This window comes from Alnus glutinosa, chromosome 11, assembly GCF_958979055.1.
Source record: "Alnus glutinosa chromosome 11, dhAlnGlut1.1, whole genome shotgun sequence".
In the NCBI taxonomy this organism is placed as follows: domain Eukaryota; kingdom Viridiplantae; phylum Streptophyta; class Magnoliopsida; order Fagales; family Betulaceae; genus Alnus; species Alnus glutinosa.
In genome coordinates, this window is record NC_084896.1 from 7,881,154 (window position 1) to 7,894,209 (window position 13,056).

Consider the following 13,056-nt stretch of genomic DNA (forward strand, 5'->3'; position numbering starts at 1 on the left):
ATTTGTAATTTTTGGATTTTGGATTTGGTTATTTTGGATTTGTAATGTCTTGGAGTATTTTATTTGGATTTGTTTGGTTTTGGAATTTGAAGTTTGTGCTTATGTAGTTATGTAGTTATTTGGATTTGTAATTTTTTGGTTTTGAATTTGGTTATTTGGATTTGTAAAATTAGATTTAGATTTGGTTATATGGTTATTTGTTTGTGCCTTTGTGTGTATTTGGTTATTTGGATTTGTTTGGTTTTGGAATTTGAAGTATGTGCTTATGTAGTTATGTAGTTATTTGGATTTGTAATTTTTTGGTTTTAAATTTGGTTATTTGGATTTGTAAAATTAGATTTGGATTTGGTTATATGGTTATTTGCTTGTGCCTTTGTGCTTTGGAATTTGGAGTATGTGGCTATGTGGTTAATTGGATTTGTAATTTTTTTGGTTTTGAATTTGGATTTGTAAAATTAGATTTGGATTTGGAAAATATGGTTATTTGTTTGTGCCTTTGTGTTTTGGATTTATAATTTTGTATTTAGATTTGTTAATTTTGTATCAAAGGGGAAAAGGTCCAAAAAGTATTAAATTGTTTTTTGAAAAAATTAAAATATGTACAAAAACCGACCCAAAATTGGTGTAAATCCGGCCCAAAACCAGTCTAAATCCGGCCCAAAATCGGTCTAAACCCGGCCCAAAATCAGAATTCAAAAGCGGCTTTAAAACCGCCAATTATTAAGGCAATAACCGCTAACCGACGATTATAAAAATAACCGCCTCCGCTTAGGCGGTTAGCGGTTGCGGTTGGTAAAATGAAATAACCTCTAGGTGGTTAGCGGTTAGCGGTTTTAGCCAATAACCGCCGATTATAACCGTTTGTACACCCCTACCTGCAGCCAAAGCATTAGCATCTATACAGTCATGGTGTTAGTCACGTCCGCATAGGTGAAAGTATGAGTTCACCAACTCAGGAGTAAATTACACACTAGTTTTCATTTTATTTCTACCATATGTTTACGATAACTAATAGAATAAACACAGGCATTCAATAACAAGAGCAATCTTACTACATTACACATGCATACTTTTATATATCAAGTAACTCAGTTATACTTGTATACAAGTATCCACAACTTCGAGAAACGCAAGCATATAAGTAGGGACGGGGAGCTAGAAGTTCTTATAGGCAGGGGCCAACAGCCCAAAAAAAAAAAAATTGGTAAGGGCCAATAAGCAAAATTTTTATTTTTTACCTTATATTTTTTTATTTTTTATTTTTTACAATTTTTTTTTCCAACCTCATAATTTTTTCCTTCCGTCATTACATATAAGTATTTCTAAGCATGCAAATCAACGACATCATAACTTGGTGATACAAGCATACATATATTCCACAACTTTCGGAGAATATGAGTATACAAGCACATCCAAACTAGACATCATTTAAATCATATGCAAACTAGTCGAATAGAAATATACATATGCTCTTTTCCATTAAGACACATAGGTATATTAATACGTTTCTAGCCACGAAATCATTTTCCAATTCATATCACACATCATCATGCTATGCATGCCCATGTTCTGTTTTCTTGTTTCTAAATCCAGGAGCATCAAGTCATCGGTGCCAGGAGCATGAAACGCTAGGCTTACTATTTCTGTGGCTAAGAGCATCAACTCTAGTTTTACACTTATTCCACCCGTAAGGCATCAACCCGCATGGTTCGTTTCTTACACCAAGAGCATCAACTCTATCGTCTTACACTGACTCTACCCGTAAGGCATCAACCCGCAGGGTTTACTTCCTACACCAAGAGCATCAACTCTGTGGTTCTACTGTTTCTGAAGCCAAGAGCATCAACTCTGGTCTTACTCTTGTACCACCAATAAGGCATCAACCCCAGGGCTTGTTCAGCGTTCATGATTTCATTATGCCAGTGCATCAACACTATCTGTGCTCTGTGTCTATTTTATCACACATGCAAATTATATCATGTTCAAATAGCATCACGATCTTTCTTTTCAACCAATCATGAAAACTCAACTTCACTTATTGCTCATCAAACATACTATAGAACATGTCTCTACATCATTTCATAATCATCTTTCAAAACACATAAAAACATCTCTAAAATATTTCTCATCATTCTTCAAGATATTGAAAATAAGCACAAGCACATATATTCATAAAAAATAACACTAGCTCAACAATCAATCATATAGAATTCTTATCATAAAAGTACTACAAGTTCCCAGTGAGTAAAATACTCACTTTGTCTGCTCGGATATTAGGACCAACTATGGATTCCTATCAACGACTTGCATTGTATCTCTGTATCAACACATTGCATGACATATTAGTATTTCTAATTCTAAACTCCCAAAAAGCTCTTGAATTGCTCAAGGGCAATACCCATGTAAAGCCTATAGAATTTATGGGGTTTCATTTGACAAACCTAACAACAAATAACACTAACCCATAAGATAATCTTAGACTTAGGTGCTTAAAACTACAACTTAAACACTTAAACTAAAAGTTAGGGTTTTGGAACTTTACCTAAAATTCACCAAAATGTAACCGGCTTGGAGGTCGTTCACACTTCACAATGCTCCAAGATGTGCAAAATCTAAAGAAAAATCGAAGATCAAGCTCAATCTCTCAAGAATCAACCTAAAAAGTAAAGAGATTGAAATTTCAGATTTACCTCAAATCAATCGGTAAAAATGTAGATCTATTTGCGTAGATCATGTTTCTGGAGTCAAATTTGAGTTTGGAGGCTTAGATCTTCAAGAATCTAGGGTTTTTGACGAAAAACCTAAGAGAAAATTGTGAGAGAGTGAGAGAAGTTCAGAAAAAATGGCTGAAAAATCACTATTCAGCATTTTTAACCGAAGTCTGTCCGGACACGAAAGTGGCATGTCCGAACACGCGTCAAAGGAGTAGCAAAATTGGTCATTCTACAAGTTGTGTCCGGAAAAAGCGTGTGCCCTATCCAGACACAACCCACAGGACGTAATTTTTGGCTTTCCTGATCAACCCGTCCGGACACGGGTTTTGGCCCGTCCGGACCCGATTCCCAGAAACTCACTTTTGAGTGTTTTCTAGGTGTTTTCTTTCCCATTAACTAAACGAATCATTTACTTAGTCTAAATCATGTTTTAAACTATTAATTAATGTCTCAAACATTACAATGACGATGCCCTCTAAGGGTCGCCTGCAAGCAGGAGTGGAGCCATGTAATGGCCTGCTTTTTACAAAAAGGCGTAAGTGAAAATTTCAATTTCCACGTATCATTACGATGTCATCAGAGTTAAATAATTGGCAGAGGAATATATTTTTTTCTTTAAAAACTAGGAACATAACACTTCAGAGCTGACTGAATTACCTTATTATATTAAAACATGAACTATGAGTTCTAATACCATAAATACACTCAAAGCAATAACATATGTGCCACATGCGGCATTTAATAAATAACCATTGTTTTATCTACATATCAAATATTACATATTAAAAGTCTTATCCTTAAATATAAATACTAGCAGTTCCTTCTTTCTGTCCTGCAAAAACTCGTATATGATTGTTGTTAACACCGCAATCTCATACTGTCGGAACAGTGAGTCAACTGTCTCCAATAACATAATGAAATACTGAATCATTTAAAAGTACACCACACAATATTATGATGACAGTTATATGTATGCATAATCTTAGTCTTTGTCTTAGGACTTTAACTTGCAGTCTATTTATTACTTATTGCCTCAGGACTTAAGCCATCGGTCTTAATCCTGATTAGTGCCAGAGGACTCTGACCTTGGTCTTACCATTATTGGTGATTACTAATCAGTGTCTGAGGACTCTAACCTCTTTTGATCTTATTTGAACCTATGGTCTGAATTAGCACTGCCTTGGGACTCCAACCGTCGGTCTTTTGCCATGGGACATTAACCTTCAGTCTTCAGCGATTGATTGATGCCTTGGAATTCTAACCCGCAATCTTTGATCCATTAGTGCCTTAGGATGTCAACCCTTCGTCTTTTTTATTAACAAGTTAATATCTTTTCAAAGTAAATATACAATGACAGTTTATGAACATGTTCACCATTCATGACAATAAAATAGACATAGTTCCAAACAAAATGCCAAACAACTTGTATACAATTAAAGAAACCAGAAATCAAAACAACATCAAAGACCACCACGTATCCCCAATGAGTAAAAAATACTCACAGTTATTGCTTCAAAAAAGTGTTCACACAAATATTAGCTGCAATATAATTTAATATCAATAGCAGTAAATTAGTACAATTCACTAATAAACTCATATTAACTCTATTTTCATTTTTAACTTTTAAATCTTAGCATAATCTCTAACATCATTTAAACATAATAACGACATATAAAATTGGTTAATTATAATGCCACATATTTCACGTGGGCATTATAACAACATTTATTATTAAATGACTTAAATACCATTTTTCATTAAAACGGTTATTTACATAAGGATCATTTTAAAAACATCTATAATCATAACGGCTATTTATATAATAGTTATATATATAAATCACATAAGTATAATATTCTATTTTTATAAAAATAGATATAACAGTTAATATAACTAATTTGTTACAGTTACAAAATAATTCTAATTTTATATTCTATAAAATTGAGTAGAATAACGGTATAAGTATTTGATAATACCTAATATTACTTTTAAAACATTTGGGCGGCGCAACGACACTTTTATAAAATAGTGACTTTTACTCGGGTATTACAACAGCTTGTTTTATAAATCATTTGCACTACTCGAAAAGTCATGTTTAAAACACAACATAAAACACATTAAAACACTTATAATAATAATACTAAAAGGGAAGTGATTCCTGTACACCAAGTGTACAACAAATGTACAACACCCCTTCACATGGGGTGGGCCCCACAGTGTGTGGGGCCCACCCCATGTGAAGGGGTGTTGTACATTTGTTGTAGGGGTGATATACAACTATCATTATTCATACTAAAATATATAAAATTCATGAAACTTAAACTTACCAAAATATCCACTCTTTCCTTTAATATATATATATATAAAAGAACTAAACCAGAAAGGTAAGATGATGAAAGAGAAAAGTACGTGGGTCCATGGGTCCATTTTCTTTTGTCTTATTTTTTGCTTCCTTTTTCTTTTTCCTTATCCGGTCCTCTTCTTTCCCTTTTCTCCTCCTTTTATTTTTCTTTCTTTCCTGTTCGTCATTCTTCCTTCTTATCTTTTTCTTTTCTTTTTAGGTGCAGCCGACAGAGAGTGGTAAAGAGAATAGAGAGAGTGAGAGTTGAGACTTACCCACTTGAGGATCCTTTTCCTCTGGACAACCCGATCAAACAAAGAGAGATGCATATATATATATATATGAAAAGAAGAGAGAAGAAGAGTCCTTTTTCTTTCCTGCAGAAAACCGAGAGGTAGAGAGAGATGAGAGAACTTACCCGATGAAGCAACACCACCAAAAAAAGATGAAGAACTGCTGGAATCCAAGGGAAACAAAGAGAGAAGAGCTCTCTAGTTCTTGTATTGATGCAACCCGACTGAACTTTTTATTAAATTAGAATTATAAACACTTTTTAATCAATGAATATTTATTTTCATAAATATTTATATATATTCTTTTACCTTATTATTAGGTCTTAAAATATAATTTTAAGATATTATATTTTGTGTTAAAATCTAGAGCGCTACAAGCCAGCCTTCCAACTTTGGAGGGGCAGGATTAAAAAATAAAAAAAAATGGAAATCTAAAGAAATAAAAATTATGGATAAAATTTTAGTTCTTTTTTTTCTTGAGAAAATGTTAAGCCTGGGGAGAGGGGGAGCCAGGCCCCCTAAGGCTTTACGTGGCTCAGCCACTGCTTGCGAGCCACTCCCAAAGGTGGTTGGGGGTAGCTAGCGGCCACCAGATGGACAGGGGTGGCTCACGGGCCACCCAGCATTTCTCTCTCTCTCTTTGAAAATTCAAGTTCTTATCAAAAGATAAAGAAGAAAGAGTAAGCTTCAGCGGGCGTTTCCTCTCTCTGCAGATGGACACTACTTCCTCTTCTTCCTCTAGCTTAGAAGCAACACAACACATGCCTTCCCTCAGTGAAGTTTGAGGTTTCTCTTGCTTCACTAGCGAGGAGGTGGGATTGAGGCTCCTTTTTTCAAAAAAAAAAGGGCTAGTGAGAAAAGGTCTTTTTTTTTTGGAGGAATCTATGCATTATTTTATCATAAAAAGGAGGTTGACAACTACAATGGGCACCGAAAGCGGAACATGCAGAACGGGGAGGGTCAATACGTGTGGAAGAACGGCGTGATTTCGGATCGGGGAGTGTTGATTTGGGCCAATAAGAATTGGTACGATGAGGATTAGTAAAATGGTGTTCTGAAAGGGAACGGGGTGTTCACGTGGCTGGACGGGAGCTGCTACATGGGTTGCTGGAACAAGAACCTCAAGATTCAGCTTCTGAATGGGACCTTCTATCATGGAAATGGGCATGGCAAAGAGCAATGCTTGAAGAACAACATTGGGGATTTTTTGGGCAGTGAGAATTTGACAATAATGATGCGAAAGAGGTAGTCGGTGGACGGCACGAGAAGTAGCTAGATGGACCGAGTTATGGGAATCTGATGGAGAAGCTGGCAATATATATCGTGCAATATAGTCGCCTAGGGGTGGGCACAGAGCGGGGCGGGGCTGTTTTTCGCCCTTTCTGCCCCCACCCCGCAGCCTTGCAAATTGTATATTTTGAACCCGTGAACCGCATATTTTAGGAAAAAACCGTGTGGTGCGAGTACATGCGGGGAGGGTATGTGCGGGGCGGGGCGGATCCTTTTGAAACTCTGAAAATTTCCAACAAAATCATATATGGATACATCAAACAAAGAAACAAAAACCATATTTCCAAGTTTCCAACAGAGAAAACATAGTAAAGCTCTGAAACCAGATTTTTGTGAAAATACCTAATTTCGGCACCTTAGAACGAGAGTCGACACCCATGATTCCGTGAAGGTGTGAAGCTCTGATTCTCTGTCATTGAGGGTTCTAAGAAATCCTCCGGACAGTGTTGAAGGGGATGAACAACGCCTCCGAAGCTTTCGTTTAAGTGGAAGGAAGGACATGCTGATCTGATCATTTGTGAGTGTTTTGTGAGAGGAGGTTGCGAAGAGAGGAGAGGAAAAAAATGAAGAGAAGAGGGGGGGGGGGCGAGTGGATGGTGCGGCGCTAGGAAGAAAAGAAACGGAAAAATGAAAGGGGTGGGGAGGGGTGCTCCTGCGGTGCTAGGTTAAGTAAGGGGTAGGGTTTTTTTTTAACTTTCTCTTTTATTATGTAGTGCGGTGAGGTGCGGGGCGGGGCGGGTTCCCCTTTATTTAAAAACCAAGACCCGCAACCCGCCTCGCCCTACACGGATCTCTCACATTTAAACTGGTATCTGCAATAAAAACTAAAAAACCGGTGATTCACGGGGCGGGGTGGGGTTGCAAGTACGGGGCGGGTTTTGCAGGTCCTACCCACCCCTATAGTCGACAATGTGGAAGCCTCCAAGGCTACATGTGCAGGCCACCCTGATGGGGGCACCACCACCACTAGGGGTGACCAGTGCTGGGGATGCCTTTTGGGTGTGATTTTTTTTTTTTTCCTTCTTTTTTAAATTTTAATTTATAAATCACTAAAATTATAGGGTAAATTACAGTTTAGCCCCCCAAATTACCACCCGATTTGCGGATAGCTCCCTAAACTGCCAACACTCCGACTCTGGCCCCCCAAACTGCCAACGACTCCCAAAATGGCCACTCCGTTAGCTCTTCCCGTCAGAATGGATGGAAAACACATCACGTGCACGGCATGTGATATTTTAGGACTCGAACCACCGAAAATGCCCCTGTCCTCAGAGTTTGAATTACGAAATTATCCTTGTAAACAAAACAAGCGCTTACCCGGTAAAATGATTTTACGAAAATGCCATTCAGGTAAATAGATGGGCATTTCGTTTTTAACCTAGAACCATTTTACCCTAAAAGTATCCGGAGCTGCTGTTCGAGTGTGGGTGTTTAGGGTTCGGCCGAAATATTCGCCGGAGTGTGGGTATTCGTCGGAGTGTGGGTGCTGTTGTGCTAGCCGAAATCGTCTCCGGTAAAAACCCAAAATCGTGGACATGGCGCGCAGTGATTTTAGCCCTCTTTCGTGAAAAAACCAACCTAAAATCTTCGCCGGAGTGTGGGTCTCCGTCGGAGTGTGAGTGCTGTTGTGCTAGCCGAAAATTGTCTCTAGTAAAAACCCAAAATCGTGTACTTGTTGTGGTGTGATTTTAGCCCTCTTTCGTGAAATACCCAAAATCGTGTGGGTTGCGTCGCCTCGCCGAAGTTGAATCGCCTTGCCGGAGCTACCTTGGGTCGCCTTGTCGAAGTAAGTTCCCCTACTTTGCTGGATTTCCGCTGCAGTGCTTGGTTGGAGAAGAAGGTGGTTTTTCCGTCACCAAAGGTAACAATGACCAATTCTTATATAATGTCCAGACTTGATTCTTTTTTTTGTTTTGTTGTTTTTTATGATTTGTGTCTGCATGTCGGCCTACCCGACAACTCCTTTTGGGGGTAGGGACGGATTCCTTATGTAGGGACAATGTTTAATCTGTTATTTGTCTGGTGCTTTGTTTACTTTGTGGTAGGCATTGTGACTAAAATAAAGTTGGAAAATCTGTGTTGGGTGGTCCCCTGATCGTGTGAGTGTATATTTCATGTGGTCCACTAACAGTACTAAGTCTGTGTTCGGTGGTCCCCTAATCGAGTGAGTGTGTATTTCATGTGGTCCACTAATAATTGAATATCTGTTGAATTGTGTGTGGTCCAGCTCTGGCAATGCACTTTTAGATTTGTCAATGTAAATATGAGGGCCATGGTGAGTCCTTGTGCATATTAATAATGCACACCATGCATGCACTCGTCCGATATGTAAATATTTGCCTTAATGCTAAATATATGAGTCTTTTACTTATATATTTGCCTTAATGCTAAATTTTAGATTTGTCTAATGCTAATTTATTTATTATGTTTTGTTGTGAAGATGGCTATACAAGAACTTGTTTTCGAGGTGCATTTTGGTGGTCATATAGATAGGCGGCTTATGGATTCATATGTGGGTGGGGATGTTGATGTGTTCAAGGAAGTCATTGCGGAGGATAAGATGTCATATTCAGTGGTTGAAAATATTGCTAAAACTTATGGATATAAATCAGGGGATTTAATGTACTACTTACTGCCGGGTAGTACTATTCGAAATGGTTTGACATTAATTACATCAAACCATGATGTAATTGAAATGGTTAAACTCCACCAAGGTCTGTCAATTGTAGAGTTGTACATTGTTTCATTTGATGAGCCTTTACCCAACAGTGAGCATGAATACGATGATGATGATGGTGATGATGGGGGGTATTCTAGGATCGAGAGAGATGATCCGTATTGGGATGAGGTATATGAACCGGATCTTTTTGTTGAAAATAATGATATTCCTGAGACTTCCATGGGGGGTGGCATGGGAGCTGGTCAAAATGTTAGTGGGGGGGGCATGAGAGAGGGTGAAGGTGAAGATGTCCCGGGGGAGGGCAGTGTAGACAATGAGGATGGTGAGGAAGGTGAGGAGAGTGAGGAGAGTGAGGAGAGTGAAGATGGTGTTGAGGATAATGATGATGACGATGATGCCAACTCAGACATGGCGCGCAGTGATATTCTAATATCTCCTCCCAACAGTGACGAGGAGGAAGAGGTAGCACCTCAGAGTAAGTATGTTACAAAGTCATCTGATTTCCAGATGGCTGACTTGGGGCACCCAGAGTTCGTGGTGGGTCAGAAATTCTCATCCATTAAAATTTTTAGAACGGCTGTTAGGGAATGTAATTTAAATATGGGGAAGGATATTAAATTCAAGAAGAATTACCTCGCGAAGTGTATAGTTGTATGTAGGGATCCAAAATGTAAGTATAGGTCGTATGGTCGCAAATGCAAGGAGGAAGAATCGTTTGAAATACGATCATTCCAGCCTAAACACACTTGCCGGAGGAATCATAAGAATTCGATTGTGAAATCGTCATGGATTGCAGATAAACTGATTGACAAGTTCAGGGCACAACCTAACATGCCTGTAAAGGCAATCCTAGGGGAGGTGAAGGATCGTTGGGGTGTGGATGTAAAAAAAAACAGATTGTATAGAGCGAGAGTACTTGCAAAAGAGAAGATTCGTGGGAAAGTAAATCTTCAATACCAGAAGCTTTGGGATTACTGTGAAACAATAAGGAGAACTAACATTGGTAGTTGTATAATGATGAAGTTGGAGAGACCTATACCTGATCTACCTGCAAAATTCCAGATATTGTATTTCTCATTGTCTGCCATGAAAATCGGTTTTATGTCTGGTTGTCGGCCAATCATTGGATTAGATGGATGTTTCCTAAAAGGTCCATACAAGGGGCAACTGTTGACTGCAGTTTCGAGGGACGCCAACAATCAGATGTATCCAGTGGCCTTCGCAGTTGTAGAAGCTGAGGTAAAAGACAGTTGGACTTGGTGTCTAGAGGCTTTGTTATCGGACCTTGGCAATGGTCCTGCAGAAAGATGGACGTTCATTTCTGATCGTCAGAAGGTAAGACTTCAATTACTTTTTCATTCATTGAATCATAGTTGTGAATGTTTGACATTTTAATTTCATTGTATGCAGGGTCTAGTTCCGAGTTTGGATTTGGTTGCTCCTGGTGTTGAACATCGGATTTGCGTAAGACATTTGTACGCAAACTACAGAGACTCAGGACATCGTGGTTTGGCGTTGAAGGACAAGCTATGGAGCGCTGCTGCAGCCTACACTGAGGCTGATTTTTTGAGGGAAATGGATGAATTAAAGGGGATAAGTCCGGATGCGTACGATTACTTGTCGAAGGTAGATCCAAGTACGTGGTCTAGAGCTTGGTTTAGCACATTCACCAAATGTGATTTGATTGTGAACAATCTATCAGAGTGCTTCAATGCCTGGATTTTGAAGTCGCGTGATTTGCCAATCATATCGATGATGGAGATGTTGAGGAAGAAATTGATGAAAAGATACCAGAAGAAGAGAGAAGGCATCAGTACCATGGAAGGTCGGATTTGTCCAAAAATAAGGGCACGGTTAGATGAATGCGGGCAGGATGCTGGTCACTGCTACTGCACATACGCTGGGGATGGATTGTTTGAAGTCACACACATGGAGAAACAATATGTGGTGAACCTAGTGAGGAGAACATGTGGTTGCAGACAATGGGACATGACCGGTATCCCATGTGCACATGCAATCTGTGCAATTTGGAGTGATGATGCTGACCCTCTTGATTATGTTGATGATTGGTATACTGTGGACATGCTTAAGAAGGCATATAATGAGATTGTTTATCCAATGCCTGGAGAAGATCAGTGGACAAAGACAAACGGCGAGCATGTAGACCCACCAGTGGCTAGAATACAACCTGGGAGGCCGAGAAAAGTAAGGACAAGGGGTCCAGACGAGCCTAAAAATCAGTACAGGATGAGGAAGGGTGGGGTTACTATGAGATGCTCCAGATGCAGGGGGGTTGGACACAATGCAAGGACATGTCCCCGGATAAGAAGAGAAGCAGTGAACTACAGAGGAGGCGGCATGAGTGCATCTCAGGTGAAATTATATCATGTTTGATTTATACTTTGTTACTACTTCTTCAGTTTTGTGGGCTGCTTAAGAGCATATCACCCCCTTCAAATTGACAATTTTTATTGTATTAGGCACAAGTTGATGATGGTGGTCAAAGCTCCCTCTGTCAAACATCTGATCTCCAGTCTACAATTGACGCTGAACCAGTGAGTTTCAAAACACACAGTTTGACCAACCATTTACATTGCAATTTACACTAATGTTGAAAACATGTGCACATTTTGCAGCCATCAATTCCCCATAATACCCAACCTACTACTATTGCTTCATCTAGAGGTATGGGTCAGAGTAGAGGTAGGGGTAAGGATAGGAGTATTGGTAGGGGTAGGGGTAGGGGTAGGGGTCAACCTACCCCACAAGGGATGCCATCTGTACGAACAAGAAGTCAGTATGCGTCACAGAATCAGACTCGAACCAATTTCATTGTAAGCACTCATCTATCTACACTCCTCTCTTATGTGTTGATTTCTAATTATTTCTTATTCAAACTATTGATTTTGTTTTGAAATAAATTATAGCTTGAAGGTTATGTGAACAAAGTAAGATGGTATGGACCCCAAACGATCGGTCAGCCTTGGTCACAGCCTCATCCTCAAACAACTGTGATTGTAAGCACTCAAAAACATGCATCTACATTTTTTTTTAGATGCACTCAGTTTGTTACTGCATTTTTAGATTATAGAAATCAGTACCCTAATTAATGGTTTAAATTTAAATTATAGTCTCAAGGTACTGTTAATACAGTAAGACTATATGGACCTCCGCAGACAAGGAGCCAATATCAGTCACAGCCTCTGCCTCATACTAATGCTATTGTAAGCATTCAAAATCCCCATGTTATGTGTTGGATTTTGATTTATTTTTTACTCATTGTGAGCACTAATTTCCTTTTGAATTTACAGTCCCAGGGTACTGTCAATACAGTACAACATGGCTCTTCTCAAACATTAGGTTGTTCTCAGGCATCGGGTTCTTCTCAGCCGGTGGGGTCTTCATCAAGGCCGGTGACCAGAGCTAGAAATATTGTTCCAACAGTGGAGAAAGCAATGGAAATGATTGAGGCTAAGAAGAACAAGAGAAAGAGGCCGGATTGGAAGTGATTGAGCATCAATGTTGTTTTGTTTTTAACTTATGTGGTGTTACATATGCAACTGTTAACTTATATGGAATAGTTTGTTGGGTTGCGGTGTGATTTATATGTTGTTGGATGACACAACATGTTTTTTGTGTAAGTATGTTTTGGATATGTTTTGCTAACAAATAGCTATTTTAGGGATTGTAATTGGAATGGCTATGGTACAACTATTTTGGGGATTGTAAGCGGAATGG